Here is a 19,289-nt window from a genome sequence, read left to right on the forward strand (position 1 = left end):
TTGTTCCTCATATTTTTGGTTCTGTATCAAGGAGTGACTTTGAAATACATTTGGTTCTAATTTAATGATGGTATATCTTGATATGAAAAATTTGGAAATGAAAAATAATCTTCAGTATGTCATTTGGTAAAAGGAGAGCAGAAAAGGACAGAGACTACATTGCCTGGATTTTGTCTAAATCACTTGACTTCTTTGGGCCTGAATAAAATGAGGATGGTAATTACACTTGCCACCAGAATATATGAGCATTGCTCTTTGAACTTGTTGGTGAAGCCTGCATTATGTAACTGTGATGTCCCAGGACTGGGATGCTCTCTGAACAAAACATTTTGCATTCCATTTGTAGAGCTGCAAAAATGGAGTGAGGATATAGAACGCAATTCCTCTCACAAAAACGAAATGCTTTCTAACTCAAAATCTAGGCGCAACCTTTAAAGGATGTGAACAATAAACACAGAAGCCATTTTCCTTGTGAGATCTGAACCACTGTTCTTTGAATTATAGAAACCATGTCCACCATTGATATCTCTACTCTAGTTCAAGTGCCACTGCTTGTGCAAGTCAACTAATGTCCAGAGCATCCTTTTTTATCTATAAAATGGGCCCATTATCTTTTTTATCCAACATCCCAGACCATTTTGAGATTTCATTGAGGTAATATTTGTGACACACGATATAATCATAAGCTCTTGAACACCCGAGTTTCAATCTGTGCTATGAGACCAGAGGCCAAAGCTCATTCCTGGATCTTCCATTTCAGGCTCTAGGGTGAAGCTAAGGTTTGTTCCCTCCTACATACCCTTTCCTCTGCAGTGCACTATGGGACAGACCATCTAACATCCCTTATTCCACCCCTCCCCTCCTAATGACCCTTCCCCCTCACCCAACTTTAAGCCACTTTAATATGTGTAAAGAATACAGGATGCGTTGTGTGCATGTGTATTTCATATGTTTTATATAGATTTCCTACCAAGTAAAGCGATGAATAATAATTGCAGAAAATTTGGACTAGTTAGATAAAATACCATTAGGTTTGGACTCCGACTCAGATGTTCTGAGTTCTAGATCTAGCTTGGCCCTTCTCACTGCGAAAGTGTATGCCCGACTCCAGGTTGGGGGCCTAATTCCTTTAGTTTGGGTCAAACAACACCCATTATCAGCCTTACAGGGAGTGCTTTTTACAAATGGAATTAGCAGCGCCTCAGAGGCTAACCACATGGGTAGGGCCTGGGAATGTGCTCTGCAATTAAAACAAAAACAACAAAACACTTCTCAGAAGATTCTCACACTCAGCATTTTAGAAGCTCTGCTCCAGATTCTTCTACACTACACTTGGAGTAGTAAAGATAACATGGTCTGGTCTTACAGCACCGGCATCATCTGGGATCTCGTTAGAGATGACGAATCTTCCTTTGGCGCCTAGGCCTATTGAATCAGAAACCTGCATTTTAACAAAATCCTCAGAAGATTCTGACACACACATTAGGGTTTGAAAACCTCTGCGGTGCGTCAGTATCATCTGGAAAGCTTTACAACCAACCGATACCTGCGCCTCTCCCCGTACGGAGTCTGGATTCCGGAGGTGCGGTCAGGGCAAAGGGCTCTTAAAAGCTTCCCAAGTTATTTTAATGTACAGCCAGGTAGAGGACAATGGTCGCAGTCCTCTACGATTAAGCTATAACCTGAGTTATACTGGCTTTCCTGGGCTTGCCCAGCGCCCTAAAGACCGCTTAGAGTAAACAGTGGTTTTTAAGGGACAATGGGCTCTGGAGACAAGTTCAAATACGCAGCTTTTAGGTCCAGAAAACCCGAGGCGGGAGACTTCCTGCACCTTCCCGCGAGGGAGCAGGGCGCCGCGCCCGAGTGCGCCCCGGGGGCCCCCCACCCCGGCCCCGCCCAGCTCCCCTCCCTCCCCCGTGACGTGCCGCAGCGGGCCGGGATCATGCGCATTCGCGCCCCGCGCCCCGCACGGCTGCTCCGCCTCGGCGCTTGTCATTCTCCGCGGCGCGGCGGCGAGTGCGGACTGCGGTGCCCGCCCGCTAGCTCCCCCGCCGGCGCGCCGGCGATGTGACCGACCGCCCGGGAGCGGGCTAGAGGCTCTGCGGGTTAACAGCGCTTCGGCTTGTCCCTTGCGGCGTTCCTCGCTGAGTCGCCATTCGTCGGAGCCGCAGACACGCATCGGGGGCTAGGAGCGCCGCACTCCGGGGTCGGTGGCGTCTGCAGCTCTCGGTCCGCGCGGCCGGGTGCAGCCTCGGTCGCCGCTGCGGCCGCCGCCGGCGGGCCGTGCGCCCTGGCGAGTGCCGGGCTCCGGGCACGGCGGAGCGAGGTGGCTGGTGCGGAGCGACAGCGCCTAGCCTGGCACCCGCCGTCGCCCCGGCAGTGCGGGGCCAGCGAGGTTGAGCGCCGCGGAGCAAGGTCCCCTCGGAAGGCTCCCTGTCTCCTGCGTCCCGGTGAGTTGACTGTAGTTTCTGAAGTTGGAGGGGGCCGTGGGAAGGGGAGGTGCGTTTTTAGTACCTTCGGGGGCGGGGGGGAAGCTGGGGCGGCCCCTCTTGTTAGGAGCGGGGCTCCGTCTCGGGGAGTTCAGGGTGCGAAGAAGCAGACCCCGGCACGCGGGGAGAGGCAATCCAGGGCGGGCTGGCAGCAGCCTCTGACGAACGTGCCAGTTGGAAACGTGCTGTGAGAGGACAGGTGCTGGGAGGGCATTTCGCCTGCTGCTGATTGCAAGTTGCGAGCCCCTTGACGGTGTGTGTTTGGCAGTGGAGGGTGCGTGCAGGGTCTTGTTACCTCTATCCTAAGTCCTGCGGGGAGTGACTCCTGTAATATTCCTGGATGCAGTAGGTCTTTGGAGGTGGGAGCTAAGTCATTCCTTCCCAGCCCTTCCGGCTTCCCGCGCATCCCACTTTACTCTTCCCCTAGGCAGAAGTTGCCAGCGTTTCCTTAATTGGAGTCCAGTCCTTTGGGGAGAAAACAACTTGTAAGTCAATACAGCGTTTTGTGCCATAAGGCAAATAAAATGAGAAATGCGTTCATTGTATGTGATTTCATACATTTCAAGAATGTGGGCAAGTCTCAAAGGAATAGGATTCTGATGATGGCACTTGGGTTTCACCCTGCCTGTCCTGCGCCTCTTATATAAGCCTCCCGGCGGGATAACTGTGTCTCTGCAGTGGCTGCAGCTGTGGCTCTCCGTTCCATTTGTTTAAGGTCCAGCTTGAACAGTATTTAATGAAAATGCTGACATGATATAGCGTTCTGTAGTGTGAAACAGAGTGCACTCTTCAAATTGGAGTGTCTTCTCCTAATAGGTAGCATGCGAGGAAAAACCCAGTGTATTTTTCAAGGCAGCTCCAGGAATTAGACACATAAATCATGTTTTAAAATAGCATGCATTGTGCAGAGAGCTTGCAGAGGACCCTTTTTGAACACATCCCCTTTGTTGTAGAAAAAGTGGAAATTGTTCATCCCAGACATTTGTTGAGTCTGAAAGTTAAGTGTGCTGATGGGCTTAATTATCTTAATAAATAAAGGGCATGATTTATAGGTAGCTATCCTTTTCTACTTTGAAGGATAGAATTCTACAACCTTTCTTTTTCATCCATCCCCTAGAGATTCCTTTTAAGTAGAGCAATAGATTATCATCACTGATGTTTAATATTTGAGTCAGTTAAATTTGTAAAAGGAATACTTTGAATTACATGTAGTACCGCTATTACTGACTGTTAAGACCGAACATTAGAAGCAAGGAGAATTTTCAGATTATTTGGTATCAAAGTCATTAGTTTAACAAAACAGCATTAAGACTTTATATATAAATATATATATAATACATATACATATATAAACACACACACACATATATATATATATATATATATATTTAAATTTGGACTTGTAATAAATGTTTCAACCAAAACTCAGGGGTGTGTTATAATGTAAGATTTATCTAGGCAGTCTTTAGAAAGAGAAGTGGTTTTATTTATGGTATTCCAACACATGAAACAAGATGAGCTAGTTATAGGCACCACATTTAAAAACATACCATAGGTTTTTAAAGAATCCTAGGAAAATACAAAAATGTTGTTTCAGAAGTTGAAAAGTTAGGCAACACATTGTGTTTTGTGAGAGCATCCATTGCTTATGTCTAGAAGAGAACATATCCCAGCATGGACTCTCAAACAGACTCACCCCTATCAGCATTGTTGCACTGTGGTAAAGAGGGTAGACTAGGCAGCTGAGCTCTTGGCTCTCCTACCACTTGAATCTGGGCAAGTTACCTAAACTCTGTGTCTCAGTACCTTCACCTATAAACTGGGGATAACAGTAGTACCTACTTCAGGGGATTATGATGAGGATTAAATGAGTTCATAGATGTAAAGCCATTGAGCCAGTGTCTGGCATTATTTAAAAAAAAAAAATTTCATTTATTTATTCAAGAGAGAGCACAAGCAGGCAGAGAGGCGGGGGGGGGGGGAAGGAAAGCAGGCTCCCCACCAAGTAGAGAAGAGAGCCCAATGTGGGGCTTGATCCCAGAACTCTGGGATCATGACCTGAGCCAAAGGCAGAGGCTTTAACGCACTGAGCCACCCAGGCACCCCACCAGTGTCTCGCATTATTAAGCTGATAAAATTATCATTGCTGGGCACCTGGGTGGCTCAGTTGGTTGGGCGACTGCCTTCAGCTTGGGTCATGATCCCAGAGTCCCAGCATCCAGTCCCGCATCTAGCTCCCAGCTCTGCTGGGAGTCTCCTCCCTCTGATCTTCTTCCCTCTCATGCTCTCTCTTACTCGCTCTTCCTCTCAAATAATAGATAAAATCTTTTTAAAAGAATTATCATTGCTATGATAGGAAACACATCTTTGGATACCAGGGACTGAATGGCTGCTGATGGAGGTTAATGGAAGCAGGTCACAGGTATAACAGGAGAGAGGATATAAACATTTATTGAACACTTTCTAGTGATGCAGCTGGTGTTTAATTTACTGTCTCCCTCCTCACTGAGGTGGGTGCTTTCGTCTGCACTTGGGAGATGAGGAAACTGAAGCTCAGTGAGATCAAATCAGCATTGGGATTTTAACCTATGTCTGTTTATTTCAAATCCTGTTCTTTTTGACCTTGCAGCCTTAACTTCCTTTTGATCTTGTTTTTTTCCATCTATTCTCCTTTAATCCTCATAATAATAAAATAAGTGCATTATTATCTTCAATTTATGCATGAGGAAATTCGAGTTAAGCATTAAAGTATGCAAAGTGTTTAACAGCACTCACAACATAGTTCTCCAAGATTGGGAGTTATTATTATTACCATAATTATTATTAAATAACTTGCTTAGCCTAGCACAGGGTAGATGTGCCAGCAGGTGAAGTGTATTTTCTCCTTCGCTTTCAGGTGGATTCCATTGCTTCTTACTTCCCCATTCATATATTCAGAGAATTATTGGGGAAAAAATGGTATGTGACAGTTCACACTGGAGGACAGTGCTCTCTGGTTTGTTTCTGCCTGCAGATGTGGCTGCAATGATCCACACAGCCTAGCAAAGCAGCCCGGGCAGCTGTCATCCATCCACAAAGAGCATCATACCTCAGCATGAATTCAGTCCCTGCTAGAGAACAGCCGTGGGGCAGAGAGAGCAAGAGAGAGCCCTTATACTTTCCTGCACATTTTACCATATTTTCAGAAATGGAAATCATTTATGCTTTACATTAAATAAGCATGCTTCTTCTAGGCCTTAATGCCAGTGTCACGCAAAGCAGTTTCCGGGGTCCTTTGTGAGCAGTACTTTGTTAAAAGTCTGGTCCATAGCCTGTTGAACTTCTCACCTGACTTCAGAGGTTGAGAATGATTGAGAGGCCGTGTGTGTGTGTGTGTGTGTGTGTGTGTGTGTGTAGCTTCCTTAGGTTATAATCCAGATACTACATAGAGTGCTGACTCTGGAAAATATTCTGTTTTCTAGATGTTAAAATCTAATTATTCTATAAGGCACATAAGCAACAGACGGCTTGTAGACTGGTGTATCCTCCTAGTGAACGTATTCTACCTATTCTATCACCGATAGTACTTGGGGACACATGTTCTAAGTTGGCTTTCTTTTTTTTTTTTGAAATCAAAACTCTCTGTACAGCATGGTGACTATAGTTAATAATACCATATTGCATATTTGATAGTTGCTAAGAGAGTAAATCTCGGAAGTTCTCATTACAAGTTGTAACTGTGGTAGCAGGTGCTATCTAGACTTATTGAGATTATTTTGCAATATATACATATATACCAGATCATTAAGTTGTATACCTGAAACTGGTAGAATTTTCTATGTCCGTTACTTGTCAGTTTAAAAAAAACTTTCTGGGAATGAGCTTTCAGGAGAGTGCCTCAGTATGCCTGGGGACACAATTCCACAGATACCGTGCACCAAAAAGAGAACCCTTGCCATCAACAGCCCCTTCACATCTTTGAAATAGCCTCTACTTCAATTTTAACCCTCTTTGTCAGAGTACAGATATTCCCTTCTACTCAATCAATATTGACATTTCAAATGCTCCTTCGTTCCGGGTTATTGTATAATTGAAGTCTTCCTTGATCACTTCCGTGACTTAAGCTGGGTCCATAATTTAGTTTTAACTACTTCTTTAGAATTTACATAGCTCTGTTTTATTTCTCATCTGTGTGAACTATTAACGGCTTATCTGTGGTCACCTCTAGATTCCCAAATAACTTCTCTGACATCGGCTTTTTACTGCTGTCAGAAAATATATGTACAGGAAACAGGTAATTTTAATATGGATAAAGTGAATGAAGATCATTTACTCTCCCTAGTCTTATCTACTCTTTTGAATTATGTTCACTTCTGGCTTGGGGAGTTGGGAGCTGATTCTGTTTCTAGAGCTCTTGCTTCATACATCCGTGAGAGATGTGTTGGGAAGTTACACACGTTTCTGGTTATACGAGCAGGCAGTTCGTATTCATCATGGCAGAGACAGTCCCTCAAGGCTAGGGCATGGCTGAATTTGAGGACAAGGGGCAGAGGTGGGGGGAGACAGCTCTGAGAATTTTTTATCTGCCACCTTTCTAGTCCTTATTGGTCGTGCCTTCTAGGTAAGAACTGGAGTGAATAGTTAACACACAGCACTTACCATGTGCTAGCTGCCATGCTAAGTTTACCTACAGTATTTAATCCTCATGGCAAACTTATGTGGTAGTTACTTTATTATTCTGTTTTTCAAAAGTGGAAACTGAGGCCTAGAAAGGTCAGGACACCTGTCTAGGGTCACTTTATTAAGTTTTGGCGCCAAGAATGGAGTCCACAGCTATCTGACAAGGCCTGGGTTCCATGCAGTACATTCTGCATCTAATTTTGGAGCCTTCATGATCGTTCGGCTATGCTGCCTAGTTGTCCTGTATTGTGCTTCTCAAAATAATCCTGTACTATCTGTCTTGGTTCCCACAATAACACTCGAAGAGAGCTAAAGAGACGTGAGGGAAGCCCATTGCCCACCTTCTCAGCATCTGGCATTGACTACATAGTGTCATCTCCATGTCTTTGTGGAGAAAGAACTAAAGCCTAGTTCCTACATCAAACTCAGAAAATAAAAACCACATTTTAGCCTTGTGCAATAGGAAGTGGAAAGCCTTCGACTGATAATAGGACCCAATGGAGAGGTCTGTTAACTTTGTGTTTGGGTCACATACTTTGTGTCCCTCTCATTAAAGAAAGGGGAAGTATAGAAACCTGAGATTTTCTCTGGAGATTAAAAAGTAAATGTTTATAAAAAAGTATCAGGGGGCACCTGGGTGGCTCAGTGGGTTAAGCCTCTGCTTTCAGCTCAGGTCATGATCCCAGGGTCTTGGGATCCAGCCCCACATGGGGCTCTCTGCTCAGCTTCCTCCTCTCTCTCTGCCTGCCTCTCTGCCTACTTGTGATCTCTCTCTTTGTCAAATAAATTTAAAAAAAAAGTATCAGTAATGGAGATTACTACAACAGTGTCATATGCTATTCCCAATGAGACTATGGTTTGTAAATTCAGTGAATACATAAGTCTAACAAGTATGGGTCAAGTGTGTTGTCTCAGAATAGTAACATTGCATCACATCTTCTATGCCTGTATTATAGTCTAATTCCAGTCCAAATGCACAATACAAAGACAGAATTTATGGCCAACTTGTAGTATTTTTAAAACCCTTCCTCAGAGCCTCCCTTCCTCCATGTTTTTCTTGATTTCACATTGGAGCCAGCATTTCTTCAATAAGTTCTTCATATTCCTTGGGTTTTGAGTTATTATTTTATGTTGTTATAACATTTTGGCATATTGTGTTGATGTTTCATCTACTCCCCCTCCTTGATTTTATACAACTGTACAATTTTCAAACCTGTGAGTGACTCAAAACTTATGAAAAATTCAATTTTCTAAATAGAGACACTATTGCAAAGGAGAGGGAAATTTGGCTTGACTGGAGAGTCTTTACTTAAAATACAGAGCACTAGAAACCTTATGAACCTTATGGAGTAGGCAAGTTAAAAAAAAATTTTTTGCAGTTGATCAGCAACAGCTTTATATCTTCTCTATGATTTCATAGGACCCAATATCCATACACCATATCCTGTATTCATTTGCAAGTAATCAGCTTCAGTTAATTTTGTAAAAGTACCAAAAGGTGTGAGACATTCTAGTCTTCACAGGGCTCCTAGTGTTGCATATGTAAGCTTTTCTGTGGATTTACTCTCTAAGTGATGAAGCGTAATCAGGCAAGTCTTTGGGCATCTGGTCTCACTGCATTTGTGACGGGATCATTACTGTTACTGTTGCTCCTGCTTAGTCTGGCCTCACCCCCCTGACTGTATCCATTCCTCTGTCATTCCCATTATGGTTGAACACACTGAAGCTATTGGGAAGCTTTCATGTTGAGGAAGCTCATGTTATAAGTTAAGAGACAATAAAACCACATAACACAGTGATTTTATTTATTTGTTTGTTTAAGATTTTTATTTATTTATTTGACAGACAGAGATCACAAGTAGGCAGACAGGCACAGAGAGAGAGAGAGAGAGAGAGAGGGAAGCAGACTTCCTATTGAGCACAGAACCTGATGTGGGGCTCGATCCTAGGACCCTGTGATCATGAACTGAGCTGAAGGCAGAGGCTTAACCTCCTGAGCCACCCAGGCACCCCTGATTTTTTTTTTTTAATTAGAAAAAGCCAAGCTGTAACACAGTTGTGTACAAGACTACTGCAACCTCTGCACTCAGCACTGGGGAGTTGCAACCACTGTGGCCTTACTCTTGTCTCCCTGACACCTTCTAAGGAGAGCTGTGAACCTGTAATTCACACGTAATCAATCACTAAGAGCTTGGCCTGTTTGAGTCAGATTGAGTTGGAATGATATTTACTCATTTATGCATTTAGCAGATATATATTGATAGGATACCAGGCATGTTGTTGGATGTTGAAACCTCAAACAGAAGAATCCTTGCACTGCCTTCCAGAATCTCAGCAGAACGAAGGGAAAAAGATGCAGTTGTAAGCAGTGCATAAAAGATGCTGGGCTCTGTCGGGGTACCTGCTCCAAGGGGATGACTTTCCCTTCGGAAGTGTAGGGCTGAACCTGAGTCTGGCCGGTGAGTCAGAGGGGGCCAGGCAGCTGAGGATGGGAGTCGGCTGACAGAAATCATTCTGAGCAGACGGCCCAGAGAGAACAGTGCAGTGCAAGTACTGAACAGGGCAGGTGGCATGTCTGTAAGACAGCTGGTTGTCCCCATTGGCTGGTACACATCGAGGGCTGTGGACGAGGTCAGAGATGGACAGTGGAGGCTGGGGACCACTTTAGGAAGTGTCTTGTGGACCATGCTTGCTCCAGATGAATTTGCGTACTTTTGGGGGTTCTTTTAGAATGAGTACTCTGGGTGTTTTGTAGAGAATGGGGGTGTGGGGTGGGGGGCAGACACAGAAGCTCGATGAACAACAACAACAAACTGTTGAATGAATCCTAGTGCAGGTTTCAGGTCTGAGCTTGGACTGGTAAGAGTGGGGAAAGGAGGAAGAGGGGAGAAGCAGGGAGGGGGTGGTGACGTTAAGGATGACTTCCAGATCTCTGGCTTGGGTGCCTGAATGGGAAGAGGTGGCATTGGTCCTGATCATGAAGACAGAGGGTGGTGCAGTCTGCAGGGCAAGCTGAGAAGTTTGTTGGCAAAGTTCCGTGATGTGAGGCACCAGAGGCTCCTCCAGGGCTTGAGAGTCAATGGACTGTTGTACCAGCTGTGGTTCTAGAATTCAGGATAGAGGCTGAGCTGAAAATAAAAGCTTACAAGCCTTCTGTGTGTTTCACGTTGTTGTGGAGGTGGTGATCTTCCTGGGAGAACACATGGAGTGGGGGGGGGGGAAGATGATGGTCAAGACTGCAGGTGCAAGCAAAGGAGATGGGCTAGTGAGATTCAGTGAGGGAAGTTTTTGACAAGTGCCTGGATGCAAAGTGGCAGAAACCAGAGGCAAAGCAAAATGAGGGGCTTGATGGTAACAAAAGGAATGAAATAGAAGAAAGCAGCAAGCAGAGGGATGGGTCTGCCTGTTAACTTGCTTGTGTCTACACACATGACGGTGGCTGTTCCTCAGGCAGGTTTCTGTTCTGTCAATAAACATGAATTCCTGCATCTGGGAGGTGGGTGCAGTGGATAAGGGTAAAGAAAAAAGAAATAAAATCGTGAAAAAACATGATCCTGGGTCTGAAGCTGCATGGCGGATTGAGTTGCCATTTCTTATTTTTCTTTTCCACTCATTTATCTCCTTCATTGGCCATAGGTCATGGGCACTTGGGAAAGTGGGAAGGATAAAAGAGTGACTTTCTCGGTGGATAAAGTGCTCGCTTCTTCTAACAGACATGTCTCATTGTATCCATGAATGGGCATGCTGGGGGGAAAAGTGATAAATGGTGTATTATTTGGCAGTTTAAGGAAACTGAGCTTTTATCGTGGTCATTGCATCTTAAGAGGGTTTGGACCTTTGAACCAATCCTTTTATAGTTATAAATGAATCTTTTGGCTAATTGGTATATTTGAGACATAGTTGAGTATAGTTTCCTGTAATTTTCACTTGCCATCAAAACAGGACTTGTCGGGGCGCCTAGGTGGCCCAGTGGGTTAAGGTCTCTGCTTTCGCCTCAGGTCATGACCTCAGGGTCCTGGGATCGATCCCCGCATCCCGCTCTCTGCTCAGCAGGGAGCCTGCCTCCTCTTCTCTCTCTGCCTGCTTCTCTGCATACTTGTGATCTCTGTCTGTCAAATGAATAAATAAAATCTTAAAAAAAACACAAACAGGCCTTGTTATAGACAAACTAGAGTGTTTGGGGATGATGGAAATCATGACCAGGTATTTTTGTTTATATCATGCATGTTAGTCCTCAGCCTTTTTGGTTTTAATTTTGACCTAAAGACAGAATTACTCCAATTATAGAGATGAAAGAACTAAGATTCAGGGTTGGGATAACTGGGCGGAGATAACACAGCTCATAAATGGCTCAGCTCCCAGGACCCAACCTGAAGCCTTCTGACTTTGATTCCATGTTCTTGCCACTCATCATGTTGCCTCTGTCTTTGTGAAAAGCTACTAAAGGAAGATTAGCAGGTAGAACATTTCAGAGATTGTTTTTATTAGTCTGCTCAAGGCAACAACAGTAGAAACTGTGTTGGCTAGTCTGTATTTGATGGGCCACAGGTTATGTATGCAAATGTATGTAATTAAGTTAGACCAGGGGGAAAATCTTTCTTCACAAAATGAGCATCTTTCTCTTTCCTTATCTTAGAAGCTTAAAAAAAAAAAGCCTCTGAGTCATAAAATATATAAAAAAAAGCCTCTGAGTTATAAAATATAATGGTGAATATTTTATTTTATTTTTTTAAGATTTTATTTATTTATTTGACAGGCAGAGATCACAAGTAGGCAGAGAGGCAGGCAGAGGGAGAGAGGAGGAAGCAGGATCCCGAGCCGGATGCAGGGCTCGATCCCAGGACCCTGGGATCATGACCTGAGCTGAAGGCAGAGGCTTTAACCCACTGAGCCACCCAGGTGCCCCAAGGGTGGATATTTTAAACTGCAAAATTATGGTAGTTGAACTTGGTACTTGTGAGGCAATGTAAATTTGTTGTTGCAACAAATTCAGTTCAGTTGTTGCAATGGCTGTTGTAGGTGGGGAACATTCTGTGTGTACATGTGTGTGTGCATGTGAAATAAAAATTAACCAAATTAGTTTAAGCTATTGGTTTTCCCTTCTAATATTATTCTTGTATATTCCAAATACATTAAATGACGTAGCTTGCTTTTATCTCGCCAAAGCAGCTGTCACGTTATCCGTTTAATGCCAAAGGAATAAAACATTTGTCTTGAGCATTTTACATGTGAGCAGTGTAAAATGATGCAGGGTTTATTTTAGTTTTACAGCTTCTTTTTTAGCTCTTCGTATTCTAAAATTATGATTTACCTAGTTTTGCTACTTTAAATCAATTATTAGCTATTAAGACACAGGAATGTTAGACTCATAAGAACATGGAATTTTATGACAGTTTGTAAAGTTTATAGTGCTGTATTTTTTCTTATTTTACAAAAAAAATCTATGAACCTCGCTAAATGGCAGTTTCCAGATGAAAGCAATTTCTAGCAAGTAGCAAAATGCAGGTACCAGTGCTTATCCTTAAATCTCAATTTCAAGCTTCACGGTGCCAATTTTACATGTTAGCTTCAGTAGGAAAAGTAGAATCTAAAGGGGCTTATGTTTTGTGACATTTGGTGCATTGATCTCTTGTTACTGGTGCTGGTTTTTAAGAATACAATACATTTATATATTTTTAAAAGTCTTTTTTTTTTTTTTAAGATTTTATTTATTTATTTGACAGAGAGACATCACAAGTAGACGGAGAGGCAGGCAGAGAGAGAGAGATAGAGGGAAGCGGGCTCCCTGCTGAGCAGAGAGCCCAATGCAGGACTCGATCCTAGGACCCTGAGATCATGACCCGAGCCGAAGGCAGCGGTTTAACCCACTGAGCCACCCAGGTGCCCTATATTTTAAAAAGTCTTATGAAAATGGTAGGCACCTGTCTTAATTCTAGTAATTACTATTACACTTGGCGTATTATAGTGGCCTTAGTGCAGTGTAATTGGTACAGTAGAGGCATATGAAAATTTAGATAATAATATAAGTAATATGGTATTTTATATATGATTTTATTGCATTTTAGAGTCATAATAATATGTGAGGAAACACAAATGAAGTAAAATGAAATTAATTTGGCCATTTCATGCCTCTTGTGTCCCAATTTCATCCAAATGCAAATATGATAATCCAGGGCTTGGAGTTAGTATTCGGTTGAGATAATTTGACAGTACTGTATTTATTACCCACCACCTAGATAAAAAATTAAGCTGCATTTCCTACTAATCTTCCCATAAGTATACATTTTAACATTCTGTACCAGGGGTTTTCATTTGCTAAAAAGAATAACTGAATTTTCTTTACCTCTTTTTATTTCCTACTGAATTTTGTTCAGAGATTTTTATGCAAGTGTATACTTGACATGATAGAGCATGTCTAAATTAATAATCTAATTTGAATACCATAATTATGTGTATAGTTAGGGCTTGATTGAATAGAGTGGTTTTGCATATCATGTATATTCTTTCTCTTAGTGGATTTAGGAATTACATGTTTAATATTCAAAGTCCTAAACCTGCTTGCATATATCGATAGACACAGAGAGAAAAATGTAAACATTTTTACAAATAGAATTTAAAAGATGCACTTCCTTTTCAGATATTAGGAATTGACATGTAACTGTCTCTTGTAGCTTTTTCTTATATATAACAGATTGATAAATGCAGAAGTGGTTGAAAACTAGAATAGTGTCATATGTAGTGCCAAATTTTCGGTGTTGAGGTTAGAAGTGTACACCTTTATTTTTCTAAATAACAAATAAAGATGCTTTCAAGTAAAATAATATGAATCGCTGTAAATATTTAAATGTATTTAGATGATATTAAGAATATTTTTTCCTTTGCTTCATTATGTAATAGTCACTTTGCCTAAAATCTGTGTCTTAAACTTTACCATCAATGTGAAATGCTCAGTATCTCCAAAATAGAATTAAAACTAAAAACTCTGGAGTCTCATTAAAAGCATACAGTATGGGAGCACGTGGGTGGCTCAGTAGATTAAGTGGCTGCTTGGACTCAGGTCATGGTCACAGGGTCCTGGGATCCAGCCCCACGTGAGGCTCTCTGCTTTTGCCCCTCCCTGGGCTCCTTCTCTCTTTCAGTCTCTCTCTCTCAAATAAATAAAATCTTAAAAAAAAAAAAAAGCGGCATGCAGTATGGATAACAGCTTTTTCAGGCTTTGTGCTGGGATAGTTGGAACAAGATTATGAAACACTATGGTTGCTGAGAATAATAAAATAAAATAACAAAGTGTTAAACCTAATACTTAATTTAATGGTTTTTGCCACCATGGCTCTTCACCTTTCCCACTGGGTGATTTGCTAATAGTGGCATGTTGGGACCCGAATTATTATAGATCTTTTCTTTTAATAAATATTCAATAGCATTTTCAAAATTGTTCTCCTTGATGCGGTTCATAATAAACAGCCCAGTGCTGGCGATGAACATGCTTTTATACCATTTATAGCCATGGGCCACTTGGCATTTGGACCCCTCTCTTATGTATTTTCACAGCTCCACATATCCTGAAAATTGTCAGCCTTGGATTAGAATAAGCCTCTCGCATCTCCACAGTTACAGGAAGAATAAAAAGAATGTTCTCCTTCTCTTCTCCCTATAATATGCCAAGACCTGTGGTCAGAAAATCATTATTTCCTAGTTATAGGTTTTTTCTTTCTTGATGTTCTCACTCACTGCAGAAAGTGGTAACACAAAAGGCGTTGTTGAAATGTGAACGCGTTAGTGGGTTGATCTGTCTCAGTCTCTTTCTAGCGAGAGCTGTGGTTCTCAGCTGGGGGTGGAGAGACATCTGACAATGTCTGGAGACAGTTTGGGTTGTCATGACCGGGGAGAGGGATGTTACTGGCACAAGTGGGTTGAGACCAGGAATGCCCTCCTCCGTTCTGCAGTGCACAGAATAGCCCTCTTTAGGGAAAAATTCTCTGACCCAAAATGTCAATAGTGCTGAAGTGGAGAAACCCTGATCTAGAAAGTAGGGAATGTCTGTTTAATATGCATTCTTTTGTTCAAGCAAATGAATATGTGATAGATGGTCCTTAGAAAGAAATCGTTGCAATCAATATAATCATTTATCGAGCACTTAAGAGGTCCTGAAAACAGGGCAAACCTCGACATCTGTCCCAGCCCTCAGGAGTTTATACTCTCTTTAAAGATGACTGGCAAATAAAATACTATTATTCAATGTGACATATGCTGTAATTAGAGGAATATATGACATGTTAAAAAATAATTTTATTTGCTAAATATAAAGGATTATCCAGAAGAAATTTTATGTTCTCTGGCTAGATATGAAATTAGTCATTTATGAGTAAAATTTCTCTTTTTCCCTTGATGAAGAATAGGTTCCCTTTATTGCCTTTCTCTCTCTCCATTTCAACTGGTATTAATTTGAAACATCAGGAAGGAAGAGGAGATATTGACATAAAAAATGTTACTTTAGAAATTTAGGATATTAGTTTTTAACATCTTCATTCAGTTACAATTTACATGTCATGAAAATCTCCTGTTTTAAGTGTGCAACTAACTGGTCTTTAGCAAATGTAGAGAATTATGGAACTACCATCACATTCCAGGTTTAGGACTTTTCCATTGCCCCAAAAAGATCCCTTGTGCCCATTTGTGGTCACTGTATTCCCATGGCCAACCCCAGGCAACCACTGCTGATCTTTCTGTCTCTTTGTCTTTTCTCACTTTCTTTCTCTATAGATTTGCCTTTTAGAAAATCTCTGGACATTTCATTTGGGATATTAATTGTTTTGCAAGTAAAAATGTAGTTTTGTGTCTTCTTTTTGAAGGTTATCATGTTTATATTTTTCTTTTTATTGTTGCCACACCCAGCTATAGTGCAGGTTTGAGAGTAGTTTGTTATCAGAATTCTCAGAATAATCAGGTGGAAAATGTGGCAAAGGGGAAGATAAACATGTATGTTTAATGCAGCATATGTGCTACATCAAACAGTCCATGGTATGCCTGTTTTTCAGCTTTGACCAGTTTTGTTCCCTGTGAATCTGTCTACTAAAATAATGTCATTGAAATCACTGATAAGCTGACTGAGGTCAGATGAATACTTCATGTTGTGGGAAAACTACAAAAGGATTAAATCCAGAGAATTCCCCTGTTTGAAGAGTTGTGTAGGGGGACAGCAATCTTTTTGGGGACACATGTCTTTTGGAATTCAGCTTTTAGAAAGGTAATACAGTTTATATACTGTATGTTATGTAATAGTCCCACATGATCCCAGGAAACAGTAGTCTCTTTTCTTTTCTTTCTTTCTTTCTTTTTTTTTCTTTTTTGGAAATAGTAATTTCTGTTGCAAAGTGTATAATATTAACATTTAAGAAGACAGAAGGTGACCAAAGAACTTGATGTCAGCTCAGGTCAGTTTTTAGAGTTTATTCATTTGGTAGCAATGGAACAAAGTTTCCAAAATTTTTTCAGAAAATTTGCACTTCAAAATTGTGGATAAATGTTTGTGAACTTGCGGTATATCCCAGGATGTTACATCTCAAATAATTGCTCCTTCCTCTTATCTACTCCCAGCCTCCCATCCCCCCTTGCCACACACACATTTCATACCATTTAGCCCTGAGTATACTTGTCTTGCTTTCACATCATTAGCTTCTCATCAGATTTGATAAAATGCCAAGTTAGCTGTTCAATTTTGGTGGAAGAAGGCCAGGTACAGATGTGTTACGGCGGCCAGATCTACATCCTCTTGTGGTTTGTGGTTTTGCCTCCCTGTTATAGCCTTGGATTGTAGCCATGTTCATTTACTCCAGAACCCCTGGGGCCCAGGGGCCCAGAAGATGAAGTTAGTTTTGTGAGGTCAAAATGATATCCTTCAAGAAAAGTCCAAAAGGAACAATGGCAGCTGTCACTCCAGGTAGCCCCAGACTCATGCTAAGTAATCCTTGCACCCATACCAAAATCTCTGGGCAGTGAGATAGGAGATAAAGACATGAAGAATACAACATGTGGTATCTAGTGCATTCTCACATCAAAAGTAAGATGCTAGTACAAAGTGAGATACTTCAGGCTTGTTCCAGTTTCTTAAAAATCCTGCATAATCTTAAATAATTTGCTTAATGGTACTTAGCAAGCCTCGCTAGTTTCTTTTCACATGTGTTTCTTTTCACATATATTTATTCACATAAATTTCATGTCTTTATTAATTTCCAGACTCCAGTGGTGGTACTCAGGAAACTGTAACTCTATTACACTGGGGTTTAACTGATTTTCCATGGTATTCCTAAGTGGCTATGAATGTGAATGGATATTTCGATCCGTGTGTAAAATTTGCCCTTGTTGCACGTGAGTATGTGTGAAGGCATGGCAGTGTTACTTAGGCAGGACATACTGTAGGTTGGGGGACCCATTTACCACCAAGGGTGACCGAATTTCTGTAAATTAGACGAAAGAACATAGTGCAATGTTATACAAGCCTTGGGGAAAAACTGCATGTTTTTAGGGACATCCAAGAGTTTTGCCTTTTGGGAACTCAAGAACATCATCAAGTAATAAGCTCAGCTGAGTGACTAAAGTAACTGGAGCATATAGTAGGGGTTCCATTGCTACTGTTACTTTTTTTTTGAAGTTCTTCATCACTTCGGTGTAATATCAACATTTCCTCTGAAGGTGAACCATCAACAGGAAAAGACGTTGCATCATTGCCCCTCGGTAGTGGAAGTGGGCTCCTCGCCCCTCCCATCTGCAGCTTCATTCTTGGGTGTCTTGGTTCATGCCCACCTCTCCAGCTGCAGCGTGCTCACATGTATCATTTTCTCTCCTGTCTCCCAACTTCAAAGAGCTAAATTTGTCCCGCCTTGGTTTTGCACCTGTCTTTTCTTGCCAAGCATCTTTCTGAGTTTGCAAGCATTTCTTCTTATTAGCACATTTCCTGTTGTAAAGGAGCCGACAGCCCACATCGTCACTTCTGCATTCCCTTCCTCCTAAGGGACACCCCCCTGTCCAAAGTACACCCCCGCTTTTGTGTTCTGGTGATGCTTTCCCCCTCTTTGGGGGCAGGGCATCTGATCTGTCTCACCTTTGTCTTTCGCCCTCTGTCAGTCTAGCTGCCTTTAGAGCAGTGGTTCACCATATTGACCATATAAGAGCATTATTAGTGATGTCCAGGGCCTCCCCCAGTAATTCTGATTAACGGGCCCTAGGGAGCCTTGACCTTGGTGTTTTGTTTTGTTTTTTAAATCTTTTTTTTTTTTTTTTAAGATTTTATTTATTTGACAGACAGAAATCGTAAGTAGGCAGAGAGGCAGGCAGTGAGAGGAGGAAGCAGGCTCCCCGCTGAGCAGAGAGCTCGATGCGGGGCTCTATCCCAGGACCCTGGGATCATGACCCGAGCCGAAGGCAGCGGCTCAACCACTGAGCCACCCTTGTTTTGTTTTTTAAAGTGGGGTCCACACCCAGGGTGGAGCCCAGTAAGGGCTTGAACTCACAACCCTGAGATCAAGACCTGAGCTGAGATAAAAGTCAACTGCCTGAGCCACCCGGGTGCCCCAGACCTTGGTGGTTTTTGACAGGCACCTCCTCTCCGAAGCCCCACCTCAAGTAATGCAGCCATCACTGACAATCACCCATTCAGGGGACATGACACCTGCCGGGTGCTGGGGGTCACAGGCCACTGTGGAAGGAGGAGGAGGGAAGTTGCGAAGATGAGAAGAGATTAAACAATGGTAACACTCCCTTGTCCCTTCATGTACTTTCAGTTTTACCTCAGGGGGAATGGGTTTCTCTGAGTGCCACCTACACCAGCCCAGTGTAGCAGCTTCTCCCCCTCGGACTGCTTTCCCATCTGTAAATCCCTGGCCGCCATGTACCCTCAGCAGGACCGAAACCACTTCACTGGAGGTGAAGTGTGCACTTATCTCCTCATGAGGCTGGCCACAAGGGGCCTTATTTTCCTTTCATAACGATGGCCTCCTGCCTTGCGACCCACTATTTCCATTTTTCCTTTCTGTCTCTCTCTCTAAACCAAAGCCGCGTGCCCTCCTCCCTCATTTGTTGTTAGTTTGAAACTCACAGCCATAAAGACACACACAGGAGACTCCATTAAAGTTCCGAGGCGGA

The 19,289-nt window shown here is 42.4% G+C and overlaps 1 protein-coding gene across 6 annotated transcripts in view; it reads left to right on the forward strand.

Moving 5' to 3' along the window:
* Positions 1-1,940: 1,940 nt before the first annotated feature.
* Positions 1,941-19,289, forward strand: part of PAG1 (phosphoprotein membrane anchor with glycosphingolipid microdomains 1) — a 135,389-nt gene continuing 118,040 nt past the window's right edge. For 5 of the 6 annotated variants that reach the window (XR_006601506.1, XM_045063167.1, XM_045063166.1 and 2 more), the window contains exon 1: positions 1,941-2,450. The gene's annotated coding sequence lies outside the window, so the exon portion shown is untranslated. The remainder of the gene's footprint in view (positions 2,451-19,289) is intronic. The other variant, XM_045063172.1, reaches the window with a different exon arrangement.

This window comes from Mustela putorius, unplaced genomic scaffold (genome assembly GCF_011764305.1).
Source record: "Mustela putorius furo isolate JIRA1106 unplaced genomic scaffold, ASM1176430v1.1 tig00003846_pilon_pilon_pilon, whole genome shotgun sequence".
NCBI classification, from domain to species: Eukaryota; Metazoa; Chordata; class Mammalia; order Carnivora; family Mustelidae; genus Mustela; species Mustela putorius.